Here is a 14,923-nt window from a genome sequence, read left to right as displayed (position 1 = left end):
AAAAGAGGGCTAAAGGCCTTTGTTTTTTCTGTGATGACAAACATATACCAGGCCATAAGTGTAATTCCAATAGACAAATTTATATGGTAGAAGTAGTGGATGGAGATACAGTTCTTGATGAAGCAATGGAGGAATCAGTACCAGAGGTTATTGAAGAAGTAGATGAATTCATGACCATATCATTACAAGCTTTTACTGGTGTAACAGGATACCAAACCATAAGGGTAACTGGTTATCATGAAAAGAGACCCTTGCAAGTCCTTATTGACACAGGAAGCACACATAACTTCATTGACCAAGACATGGCCAAAAAGTTAGGATGTCAAGCAACCACCATCATGGCACAATCAGTTAGTGTTGCTGATGGAAGGAAAGTGCAAACAGCTTCAGTTTGCAGAAATCTTCAGTGGCGTCTGCAAGGTACTACATTCAGTTCTGATTTCTTATTGCTACCTTTGGGCAATGTAGATATTGTTTTGGGGGTGCAATGGTTAAATACTCTAGGTAGAATATTATTTGACTTTAAGAACAGAACTATTGAGTTTATGTATCAAGGCAAGAAACATGTCTTGAGAGGAGCAAGTAGTCAATTAAAATCAACTAAGGCCAAGACAATGAATAAAATTAAAGGAGGGGATACTCAGTTTTTTATGTTGACATTGCAATCTGGTGAAGAAGAGGGAAGTCATTGTTATAATATTCATGCTGCTCAGAGTGAATCAATTGCCCCTGAGTTATCTGGTTTGATTGATCAGTATGCTAGCATTTTTGCCTTGCCTACTACTCTTCCACCCCATAGAGGTTCTTTTGATCATAGAATACCACTGGTGGAAGCTGCAAATCTAGTAAACAAGAGGCCTTATAGATATCCTGGAGTCAAGAAGGACATCATAGAGAAGCTGGTGCAAGAGATGCTTGACCAGGGAGTTATACAGCATAGCACAAGTCCTTATGCATCTCCAGTTGTATTGGTTGGTAAGAAGGATGGTAGCTGGAGACTTTGTGTTGATTACAGGGAATTGAACCAACTGACCATAAAGGACAAGTTCCCTATACCTATTATAGAGGACTTGTTGGATGAATTGAGGGGTGCAGTGGTGTTTTCTAAGATTGATCTTAGAGCTGGTTATCACCAGTTGAGGATGTCTGAAAATGATACCCATAAAACAGCTTTTAAAACACATGAAGGGCATTATGACTTCCTGGTTATGCCCTTTGGCTTAACCAATGCCCCATCTTCTTAAAACCTCATGAATTCAGTCTTCAGACCATTGTTAAGGAAGACAGTACTAGTTTTCTTTGATGACATACTGATATATAGCAAATGCATGACTGATCATATTGAGCATGTGAGGGCTGTTTTTGATCTGATGTTGAGGTTCCAATTGTATGCTAAGATGTCTAAGTGTGCATTTGGAGTGCCTAAGGTGGAGTATTTGGGTCATTTTATCAGCAAAGAAGGAGTATCTACTGATCCTAGAAAAATTATAGCAGTTGAGCAATGGCCTATTCCAAATAACATCAAACAGCTTAGAGGTTTTCTGGGCCTTGCTGGTTATTATAGGAGATTTATCCAAGGGTATGGTGCCATATGCAGACCATTACATGACCTACTCAAGAAGGATGGTTACACATGGACTCCTGATGCTACGGATGCTTTTGAAAGGTTGAAACAAGCCTTGACTTCTGCTCCTTTATTAGCAATGCCAGACTTCTCCAAACTATTTTTGGTTGAGACTGATGCTAGTGGCAAAGGGATAGGAGCTGTTTTAATGCAACAAGGACATCGTATAGCTTATATTAGCAAATCTCTAGCACCTAGACATCAAGCAATGTCTGTTTATGATAGAGAACTATTATCTTTCATTTTTGCTGTTACTAAGTGGTCACACTACTTGTTGGGTAAACCATTTATTGTTAAAACTGATCAAAAAGCTTTAAAGCATCTGCTAGAGCAACATATCCACACTGATTTTCAAATAGCTGGCATCTCCAAATTAATGGCATTTGATTTTACTATTGAGTACAAGAAAGGTGCAGAAAATAAAGTTGCAGATGCTTTATCCAGGAAACCTGAGTCTGAACTATTGGCTATCTCATTGTTAGCTCCACATGATTCCTTGTATAATCAAATCAAGGAAACTTGGACTTCTGATCCTGCATTGCATAACCTCATTGCTAGATTGCAGACTCAGCCTATTAAGTCATTCACTTGGTGTAATGATCAGTTGAGATGGAAGGGTAGATTGGTGGTTGGTGTTGATCACTCTTTGAGAACTACTATCATTGATTTGTGGCATTCCACTACTCAAGGTGGACACTCTGGTATGGATTCTACTTTGAAAAGACTACAATCATTGTTCTATTGGAAATCTATGGCTACAGATATCAGACAATTCATCAATAAGTGTGATGTGTGTCAAAGACACAAGTATGATGCCTCTGCATATCCTGGGTTGTTGCAACCTCTTCCTATTCCTGATGGTGTATGGACAGATATTTGTTTAGATTTTATTGAAGGGTTACCTAAATCTAATGGTAAGGATGTCATCTTAGTGGTGGTGGACATGTTAAGCAAATCTGGTCACTTCATGAGCTTAAGTCATCCTTATACTGCTCAAACAGTTGCGCAGTCATTCCTTGACAATGTTTTCAAACTCCATGGGTGGCCTGCTACAATCACAAGTAATAGAGATCCTATTTTTCTCAGTCAATTTTGGCAAGAGTTATTTACTCTGCAAGGGGTTCAACTTCAAAGATCCACTGCCTACCACCCTCAAACAAATGGGCAAACTGAGGTTCTCAATAGGACTTTGGAGACTTATCTGAGATGCTTCTGTTCTGATAGCCCTCATACTTGGTCCAAGTTCTTACCAGTAGATGAATGGTGGTACAACTCTACTTATCACACTTCCATCAAATGTAGTCCTTATGAAGTTCTTTATGGTCAAAAACCACCTCTCCATCTCCCTTACCTAGCTGGTGAATCTTCTTCTGAGATGGTAGACAGATCATTGGTTGCTGGGGAATCCATCATACAGCTTCTAAAGTTTCACATTCTTAGAGCTCAACAAAGGATGAAGGACTTAGCTGATAAGCACAGATCATATAGGAATTTTGAAGTAGGTGATTGGGTGTACCTCAAACTACAACCCTACAGACAGATTTCTGTTACTACTAGACCATTCAACAAGTTGGCAGCTAAGTATTTTGGCCCTTATCCCATTGTTGCAAGAATTGGCCCTGTTGCATATAGGCTTTTACTTCCTGCTGATGTTCAAATCCACAACACCTTTCATGTATCACAATTGAAGAAGTGTCATGAAGTGCCTACCAGCATCCACCATCCTCCTGTTTTTCATCTATCTAGTCCTTATTGCCCCTCCCCAGAAATGGTGTTAGATAGCAGACTTATGAAGAGAGGAAACAAAGTTGTTGCTCAGGTGTTAGTGAAATGGATAGATATTGATGCTTCTCAAGCTACTTGGGAATATCTTACTGATTTGCAACATATATTTCCTGCTTTTCAGTCTTAAGGACATGCCTGTACTTCTGTAGGGGGTATTGATACAATGTTATGAAATGTAGTAGCTGGATTAGCATTTTATTAGTTGTAATAGTTAGTTAGCTGCTGTAATAGTTAGTTAGCTAATGTGGCAAAGTTAGTTGGTATTGTTCAAAAGTTAGTTAAAGTCCCAAAGTTAGTTACAAGTCCAGAAATCAATTACAAGTTAGCATAGTTGTTGACAGTTGTATAAACTGATTAGATTCACTGCATATATACCTTGTAACTCATACAATCAATCATGAATGAATACACATTTTCTCATATCCCTCTCAATATTTCTCTCTCTAGCTAAATATCTCGGTTGAACCCTGAACTTCTAGATCTGTTATTTTCGAATTTGATTGCCCTTTGTGCATCAGAGGAATTCAGATTAATCCGGTCAGTTGACCTCGAATTCCAATGGATAGGTTTAAAGTTGAATTCATATGAAGCTGCTTTGTGAACTTATATTTTTATTTTTGTTCAACAAAGCATCTGTGAACTAGTTTATGCAATTTGTGAACTTTGTCCCATTTGTAGAGTTAGTACAACTATAACGTAATCTATCATCTAGCAAAGAGGGGGGAAAAGGATCTATCAACCCCTGTATATGGTTGAGGCGTTAATCTCTCTTCTTTTTTGAGTTTATACACAATATCAAAGTCAAAACCTGTTGACAAAACACCTACTTTTTCTGTTTCAATTTATGTGGTACCCTTTGACTATTAAGATTTAAACTTCTTAATTTGATCATGAATTCGAGTAGACTCATTAAGGTTTTTTGACTAAAATTTAAATATTTGAAAATTACGTAAGAAGTACTATATGTCACAATAATTAAAAATATTTAAAAGATATATTAAAAATCACTATTAAAGAAAAACTCGTTTAACTTTCGAAATGGTAACGGTAGCACTGTTGGAAAATATGTATCAAGAACACAAAAATTATATGAAGAAGAACACAAAGATGAAGATTTGACAATAGAATTGGAAGCTTGAAACACGTACGAAACGCTTTCCTAAAAACGATATTTGCTCCCTCTCCTCTGTGAGATTGCTATGGAATTGTACGCAAATAGTTTTAGTGCATATGACAAGCCTTTTGGAAATTTACACTAAGCAAACAGTGGGAGAATTCATCTTAGGAAAGCAAGAACTTTTCTGATTTTCAAAAGCAAGATTTTGTAGAAGAGAAAAGAGTTTTGGAGGAAGAAAGTTATTTTTCAGAGAGAAGAAAAAGTTACCTTTCAACGTAACATTGAATTGGTTTTATATACCAAATATTCAATAACCAACACACCTTTTTAATAAAATACATATCCTTTCATTAAAAGATACCCTTATCTATAAAACTCTTTATAATTAATTTATATTTATATTTAGATAAAAAAAAACCCAACAATTCCCCACTTATTTAAATATAAATCAAGACTTAAAAATCAAATAATATTTATGCGTAGAGTAATGTATGAAATCGAAATCTCATGTACCATAACAGCTTTGAACATGTTATTCCTTGCGATAACATCGGTGATACTATACATATAAATATTTCATTCTTGCTTTCCACTCAACATGCTTAGCACTTTATGGTCATGTGCTATCCAAAATTCATGAACATTTATGAGAGTAACTCCATCTCTCAATCAAAGTTGCACCACTTCTATGTTCATATAGGTGAAGTTCTTTCAGTTTCTTTGTCACGTTTGAGATACTTGTTCCTTGAACTGAACCTCATTAAGAGCATAAGAACTCAACCCTCTAATTTGTGGCAACCAGTACTAATATATCTCTTACTTAAGTACTGAAACATCCACTTATCAATAACTTGTTGTTACCCCTCTATTCATTTCATAGTGCTAGGTAATTAAGGTTGCCATTATTGGTGGACCTAATTAAGGAGTTTTAATTTAATTAACTCAAGGTTGGTTTTCACCTACTTCCTTATAAGAGTTTAGTTATTGGATCACTAAAATTACTTTTTTGACTCCACAAATGTCGTAGAGATGATTCCTTCTTAAATTAACTTTCTCACACAATCATGTTGTAGATTTATACGTTTAACTTCACATAATATATTTACATGCTCGAGTTAAAGTGGCTTGATTATCACAAAGCTGAGCTCACACTTTGTAAAATCATGGAATTTCTAAAAAATACCCTTCAACCACTCAACTCCTTATGCGACAAATTCTAACTCCATTGTTGAATGTGCCTTTGTTTCTTGAAATTTAAGAAATTAAACCTTTTCTTGAAATTTAAGAAATTAACCCTTCTCCTGAGGTAAACATCCAACCTTTTGTGGATTTGTTTCTCGCAAACTCGACAACCAACTTGTGTTAGTGTATCCTTATAAAATAGTATGAAACTTACAGTTTCTCATATCTTTAATTTTCTAAAGAAAGAAATTCTCTTATCTCCATCATATATCTAATGTTTCTCGAAAATTGACAGTGTCTTCTCCATCTCAAATATCATTTTAGATTGTTGGAAAATATATATCAAGAACACAAAGATGAAGATTTGACAATATGAACAACGAACATAGAATTAGAGGCTTGAAACACATACGAAACGCTTTCCTAACAATGATATTTGCTCCCTCTCCTTTACGAGATTGCTATGGGATTGTACGCAAATAATTTTAGTAGATATCACAAGCCTTTTGGAAATCTACATTGAGCAAACAGTGGAAAAATCCATCTTAGGAAAGCAAGAATTTTTCTGATTTTTAAAAGCAAGATTTTGTAGAAGAAAAAAGAGTTTTGGAGGAAGAAAGTTATTTTTCAGAAAGAAGAAAAAGTTACTTTTCAACGTAACATTGAATTGGTTTTTATATACCAAATATTTAATAACCAACACACCCTTTTAATAAAAGACATATCCTTTCATTAAAAGACACCATTTTCTATAAAACTCTTGGTAAATAATTTATCTTTATATATGTTTACTAGATGGCTTATGCCCGTGCTGCGCACGGGCCCAACACTTCGTATTATAGTGTATCTATGTATATTTAGTCATGTTTAGATAGTGATAATATATATATATATATATATATATATAAACACTATGTTCAAAATACGGTTAATTTAACATTGTAGTTTGTGCTCCGTATCTAAAACTTTATTTTATTCTTGTTTGCTACGAAAATTTATTAATACTTTTTAAAACAGAAGACTTGTTTAAAAGAAAACTATTTTCCTCTGTTTGAGATAAAATAATAGCAATATTTAAGCATCAGTTGATACTTTCAATTTTAATTCGATTAATTTAAAAATGTAAAATACTTATTATTTTTTATCAAATTTTGATTTGGATAATTCTAATTCAAATTATTAAATTAATTTTACATGTTTGAAACGAAACAAAGTAGAAATTAACTTTCTATTTAAACGAAGAAATGCTATTTTTTAATTTTTGGTAAATATTCTCGGTTTAACTCATTTTACTTGTCATGTTGTCTTTTGCATGGTTTTTTAAGGAAACGTGAATTAGAATTAGAATTTGACTAATTTACCTTATTCATTATTTGATCTCCATTTGATATTAATCTCTTTTCACATTTATTAGACTAAGGAAAAAAATGAAAAAGTAATTAAATTCTATCTTATTTTAATATATAAGTATTTTAAGTATGTTGCTGTACAATAATTTCATTTGTTCCTACTAATGGGTTAATACGCATGTGGCAATGAGTCCATCATTATTCATTTAATTGTTTGATTTTCTAAGACTTTTTTTTTAATATGGGATTTTTTTATTATTATTAATATTGCTTGATTTTGTTAATATGGGGTCCACTTTTTTTTTCCCGTGAGTTTGGATGTGGTGGGTTCCACTTTTTTTTTTTCTTAATACTGGTTGGTGTTTAATATGGGGCCCAGTTTTTTTTTAATATTAGTTGTTGTTTAATATATATGGGGCCCACAATTTGTTTTGCCTGATTCTGTTAATATTGGGTCCACTTTTTTTTCCCGTGAGTTTGGATGTGGTGGGTTCCACTTTTTTTCTTCTCTTTTTTTTTTTTTAATACTGGTTGGTGTTTAATATGAGCCCATAATTTTTTTTTAACATTATTTATTTTTTTAATATGGGATTCACTTTTCTTTTTAATATTGCTTGATTTTGTTAATATGGGGTCCACTTTTTTTCCCGTGAGTTTGGATGTGGTGTGTTCCACTTTTTTTTTTTTTTTTTTAATATTGGTTGGTGTTTAATATAGGGCCCACAATTTTTTTTAAATATTAGTTATTGTTTAATATATATGTGGTCCACAATTATTTTTTATGGGCCTGTTTAATATGGGCCCAAAAGTTTTTTTTAACATTGTTTATTTTTTTAATATGGGATTCACTTTTTTTTTAATATTGCTTGATTTTGTTAATATGGGTCCACTTTTTTTCTTTTTTTTTAATACTGATTGGTGTTTAATATGTGGCCCATAATTTCTTTTTTTAATATTAATTGTTATTTAATATATATGGGGCCCACAATTTTTTTTGCCTGATTCTGTTAATATGGGGTTCACTTTTTTTTGCCCGTGAGTTTGGATGTGGTGAGTTCCACTTTTTTTTTTTTTTTTTTTTTTAATACTGGTTGGTGTTTAATATGGGCCCCACAATTTATTTTTTTTAACATTGTTTGTTTTTTAAATATGGGATTCACTCTTTTTTTTTTAATATTGTTTGATTTTGTTAATATGAGTTCCACTTTTTTTTTTTTAATACTGGTTGGTGTTTAATATGGGGCCCATAATTTTTCTTAAAATATTAGTTGTTGTTTAATATATATGGGGTCCACAATTATTTTTTTTTACAATTTTATTTTTGGATGTGGTGGGTTTCACTTTTTTTTTTTAATACTGGTTGATGTTTAATATGGGCTCACAATTTTTTTTAACATTATTTTTTTTTAATATTGCTTGATTTTGTTAATATGGGGTTCATTTTTTTTTCACGTGAGTTTGGATGTGGTGGGTTCCACTTTTTTTTTTATAATACTGGTTGGTATTTAATATGGGGCCCATAATTTTTTAAAAATATTAATTGTTGTTTAATATATATGGGATTCATAATTTTTTTTTTAGGACCTATTTAATATGGGGCCCAATTTTTTTTTTATTGTAATGGGGCCCATCAACGGACGACGAAGAAGGACCCAACTCGTGCTAAATAAAAATCCCAACAAGCACAACTTTAGAGGGAGGGAGTAAAACATTTTACGGTTAAGTAGAAAATACCTAGGAGTTTCTAGAGTTGCATGAGAACAAAACGGATGATTGACATGATGTTTCCTGTCGGCTTTTCTAATTGAAGCTTCACAATTTTTGTAAAACACTGCAAAAGTAAGTCAGTCCATCCTAAATATTGGAGACAAAATTGCTGTCCTCTTGATTCATCAACCTGCAGATATATTCTCCTTGCTGAATTAAATTCCCCTGCTGACAACAAGGGTAAATATTATATGGAATTTCTCATTCGGAGTGTGTTCGATATCCGCATTGGAGTCAAACTATTTTGAATTCACGCAGCGTCGGACCGGTCATTCGGGAAAAGTGCTTTTTACCAAAAAAAAATTCATACCGAGGACTCGACCGAGAGGGAATTGGAATTGCTCCTCCATCTTTGTAATTTTGTTGTATGTCACGTAACTTAATTGTAAAGTTAACCTCATTACTTATATTATTAGTTTATTTATATTTCTGACACGTTCCATTTGAAACGTTCCTCTAGGCTCTGGCATTACAAATACACACGCTACACATTCTTTGTCATGTTTCCTTTTACTTTTTCTTGAGTTTTATTTAAATTTTTATTTTATTTTCTTTTGAAGTGCTAAACAACATTGATTGATTTGCTTCACATGGACTATTACTTATAATGAATTTTTCTCATTAAGAAAAAATTTGGCGCTGCATGCTTTAGTTCTTCTGTACTTTCTCTTTTCTTATTTCTCGAAAAAAGTTTCTTCCTTTGAATTAAAACGCTGAAATACATTACGAAAATAAGTCCAATTATATATGCTTCAGTTAAGATGAGTTGAACTGTGAAATATATTTTAACAAGTCAAATGATCCTTCGTCAAGATAAGTTGAAACGTGAATTGAAATATATTTTAGCAAGTGAAATTATCTTTCACTAAAGAGAACAAGAATGACCCAAGGCTGAGGAGGACATAGGCGGATGTACTTTCATGACAAACATTAGATCTAAGTACCACTATTTTGATCTCGTTTCCTCCACTAATTTCGACTCAGAACTATAGTACGTTTTTATATTGAAAGTTCTTTGTATGTGTGTGTGTCAGTGTGTGTGTACTTATACTAGGTTTATTGTTTCACATGAATAGTGGATACAACAATAATTGTACCACAGATTCCTTGTTCATGTGGCTTCTGGAGGAGGGGCTTGTCCACCTACGTATTCAACATTAATTTAAATCAACTAAAGAAACACCACAACTTAACAAGTTAATAGCAAGAAGGATTTGGTAATGACCACTGATAAATCAAATAAAAAGGAAAAACGAATTCCACTAAATTATCAGGTTAAAAGCCCAGGGCTTAGGAAAGAAGGAGAAATTTCTCCCCAAAGCTAATTAATTAAGAGACCTTTCTCTATAGGGAACAAGTCCAAATTTGCCTCCAAACTATTCAGAATTGCTCAATTTTGTCATATGTTATGCTTTTGGTCTATGCACACATCGTGTGTTAGCAAATCGTCGCATTTGCCCTTGTCATTAACGAAGCTCTAATACAAAATGGGTAGACTCCCGTATCCAAATTCATTCGAAGAACAAATATACAAATCTACTCATCAATTTTTGACGATGGATTGTCCCCTGAATAATAGTAGTTGTGATGCATGGGAATATCATAATGTTGATGACGGAGGAGTGAGAACAAACCTTGGAAGTGTATAAATCCAATGTCTCACCCTAAAATTCAGAGACGGAAGACTATTGATAGTGATAACTTTAAGTCCTATTCCCAAAGGCGAATGTAGAGTAGGGTCACAATATTTTAATGTAGGACATAAATTTATGTATAAAAGTTCACAAAAAAAAAATGCAATAAATAATAGAGATGAACTTAGAACTTTAAAAATTATAATGAGTTCAATTCTAAGGACTATAAGATTGAATCCATAAAACTTAAATCCAGGATCCGCCTTGTGAGCTATTCCTAATACTACCTTTGTTCCAAATATTAGTTGTATTGTCAAATTAAGTTTAACAAAAGCGTATCAATTTGTTTATAATTAAAAGGTTGCAAATTAATAATATGAAATAGTAATGAAAAACTTCATTTTCTATCAACGAAAAGGTTGATATATGATCTTCTTTATTCACTCCAAGCACAGAATATAAGCAAACCAAGTTGCTCATATATCTCAAACGAAAAGAAGATCAATATATCAAATCAAAACTTACCAACATCGTAACTTACCTTTCTTATTTAACTTAGAATTCACTCTTCATACTTGGAAGAACCCCAAATGTGCACAGTTTTCACTTGTAAACATATTAGAGTTGAGTCGAATGAAGCCTGGTCCGAAATCATTCAGGTATATAGATGGTGCAATATAATATTGTACATTTTTCTCATGAAAGATCTCGAACCAGACGACATCCCACTCAACATAGAGTTCATGTGTCTGTGAGAAAATTATAAAGAGAGAGAGCCTAGAGAGTTTGAGACAAGGAATATTGGGGGTATCCATGAATGGAAAGATCATATTGTATATATATATATATATATATATATATATATATAGTGCAAATTTGTACATTATTTTTCATGGAGTCCTTTGATATATATATATATATATATATATATATATATATATATATATACTAGCTAGTTTCTTAGGACGTGTATGGCTAGTCATATAATATATGATTTGTAAAATAATTTAAATATTTTAAAAATAATACAAAACTTTAATTGATGTGAAAAAGAACCATAAGAAGCTTTCTTGATTAGTTTATTACAGAGACTACTCTACTGTATATATTAACTCCATCCAAGACAGAAACATATAAGAATTTAAGAGAATAAAATTAATTGGTGGAACGAAATAAGGTCAATCGAGAATTGAAAGTATAACAATTTCTTGAAAAAATGAACAATACAAAGTAAGTAGTAGTAATTAAAGATGCATGAAAAGTGGACCAATATGATGAGCATACGGAAACTTAGATTGTCATATGTACCTGAACTTCTTTCAGAAAATATGAAGTTCAATTCAAACAGAAATATAGATGGTCATATGTACCTGAACTTCTTTAAGAAAATATGAAGTTCAATTCGAATTTGTCAAGAAAGGAAAAATGAACACAAGAAGTTGAACTGATCTCAGGCCCCGTTTGGACATGATCTGATGAAATTATGATATGAAATCAGGTTGAAATTTTGTTTGGACTTCATGCAATTTGCATTTCTTAAGTTGTATTTTTTTTTCTCATAAACATGAAAACCCACAAATTGTGAAAACTATCAAAACTTCTCCAATTCTTCTACAATCTTACCAGATGAGCAAACCATAGTTTTTTGTTTGATTCCTCTTTGTCCCGGCCCTTTGTTGGAGCTATTGCTCCTTTGGGGACTCGAACCCACGATCCTGGGCTGTAGATGGGGAGTGTTGACCATCTGAGCAACCCTTCTTGTCAAAAGAAGACTTTAACAAAGTTAATACGCTATCAGAAGGTCTTTCTAAGAAAATATAACATATATTGATCGAACTTCAGTTCAATAAAAAAGGAAATTGAGCATGAGTTGTAGTGTAACTGTTGACACCCAATTTTGCCCCTCCTTTATTCCAATTAATAAATCAATATCTTATTTTTACCCTTACTTTATTATAATTTTATTGTTAATACGTCGTGCATCGCTACTTACTTATTATGTATAACTTAGGTAATATTTTTACTTTATTATTACTTTGCTCATATTTTATATATTAACGTTAATTATGGAATTTATTATTATCGTTATTATTATTGTTATTACTACATAACATATTTGATCTAATTTAGAAGCCCATACTTTAAATTACTTAACTCCACCAGCCCACATCCCTTACTAATTCGGCCAACCCAAACGATCAAGCCCAACAATACCCGACCAGCCCATTACCCATTCCCTACTCGATCAGTTCATTTTTTTTTAAAAGAACAGCCCACTACCCAATTCACCCGGACCGGCCCACAATGTACCCGACCCGATTGGCCCATTCTTATTTTCCTCTCCTAAAAGACCTAATGAACTGGTCAGTGCCCCTTTCATGCCGCCTCCTCTTCAACCACTCTCTCTCTCTTCCATTTCCAGCAAGAATCCAAACCCCTTTAGCCATGGCAGATATGTGCCACTCCATTTTTCATGCAATACGCACAGCTCACCTTGTCGTCTTCTCCTCTTTCCCCTCTTTAACAAAGATTCGTTTCCTCTTTCACCATCACAGGCTGTGAAACCCCCATTTTCGTGCAAATGCTCTCTTCTTTCATCTTCACGAGCTAGTCAACACAGAATGGCCAAAAAACCCTTCCGAATTTCTGAAAATAAAGCAACTTCAGAGATTCGATTTTCAAAATTAAAACGGCTACATTTCGAAATTCAAGTTCAAAAAACCCCGCCCAGATTTCGAAACCCTAGAGTGGAAGCTTCACTATAAAATGGCCTTACACTTTCAGCCGAAGAAAAAGAAAAAAAAAAAGAGGAATCCCTACTCTCTGTTTTTTTATCATCGGATTCGATTCATAAAAAAAAAAAGAGATCAAAAAAAATCCTTAGCATTTTTTTTAACTAGGCATTCTAAGCTTTAAGATTGCTAAAAACATCTCGTTCTGTTTCGGTGAACTTTAGCCGCGACTAAGAATTCGGTTTGCCCAACTCTAGTTTCGAAATCGTTCGTGTATTCGAGAGTAGATTCGAGGTCATCGATACCCAATTCACTGCACCAACAGAAGGTGAACAATCTTTCTTTAACTAGTTCAATTTCAGTTTTAGTAATTTAATAAGTGTTTATGTGTTCCCACATGTCTATCGTTTTAGTCAGTTTGGTTCGTTCACGTGTATTCTGTTATTAGTTAATCTGATTCTAATTAGTAGCTTGATAGGATTCGTGTATATCGGTGTTTAGTTAATGTCGTGGGTCCTACATTCCTGTTGCTCATCTATGTAAGATGAATATATATATTCAGACTTGTGGTCTTGTTTCTTAACCCTCTCGGATCCAACCATGTAGATTGAATAGTATAATGCTAGTGTTTGTTAGTCAAGTTGTAATGTGTATCAGTCCTGTTTAGGTTGTGTGTTCTTATTTGATGAGTTTAAGTATGTTTAAAGGGCCTTCGCGATTTGTTTCCATATGGTATTGTTAGCCTAAACCTATTTAATCAAGGATCAACATGTAGTTAGGTGTTTCAATTGATAGGTTGTCTATTTTGTTCTGGTTTAGGGTACATTTAATTCAAACTCTGTATAGTAGCATTTCTTTGCAATTCTGTTTAAGGAGTCAGTTCCTGTTATACAATAGCAATAGCTTCAAATCCTATTTTGGTCAAATCCTTGCTCATTAATGTGGCTCAATATCTTATGGTAAATTGTATTGCTCGCATGTGACTAAGGTTGTTTAAGATATCAGTTTTACTGTTTGTAGTCCTAGAATGAATCTGGAGCAAAACTTCATTAGCTACTGATAGGATTATATTTAGAAGTCCAATTTGTGTATTTTTCAGCATCATTGTGTTGTCTAAAAAAAATAGAGTCTGATTCGATTGAAATAAGATGATTAGATGTTGTTTTATATTTCCATCAAGCTAGATATCTTTTAAACGTACCTGGGTATTTCTGGCGATCTTAGTATGTTCATATATGACTCAAATCCGTGAAGTACGCCTCTATGTTCGACTCTATTTTTATTGTTTGGAGGAATATGCTTGTTGTTGAGTCAAATGACTGTTGCGGTCTGGCCATTCGCTGCGGCCTTTAAGGGCAGATTGTTGCTGCAGTTTTAGCCCGAATATTGCTGAATGTTGGGCACTTTGAATTGATTTCAGTCATTAAGTCAAATGCCATATTCTTATCCAACTGAGCTGCATGTTTGAAATTAAAACCAGCAGTGTTCCTTTATGTTGCTGTGTTACATTCCTTTTTAAGTTTGTCTGTTGCTCCTCGTTTGTCTGCTGAATTAGGTGTCACTTCTTGGAGACAAAATTAGACTTGAACAACTACCTCTCCTCACTGTAGTCATTGGCCGTGTAAAAGTAGGTTTAAAATGTCCTATGAAACACATCAAGTTACGTATTCTTGTTATTGTCAATTACCAGCGACAATGTTAATCTAATTATGTTTAGCCTTATTTATTGATTG

The sequence above is a fragment of the Lycium barbarum genome, chromosome 9 (genome assembly GCF_019175385.1).
Source record: "Lycium barbarum isolate Lr01 chromosome 9, ASM1917538v2, whole genome shotgun sequence".
Classification (NCBI taxonomy): domain Eukaryota; kingdom Viridiplantae; phylum Streptophyta; class Magnoliopsida; order Solanales; family Solanaceae; genus Lycium; species Lycium barbarum.
This window is presented reverse-complemented; position numbering follows the sequence as displayed.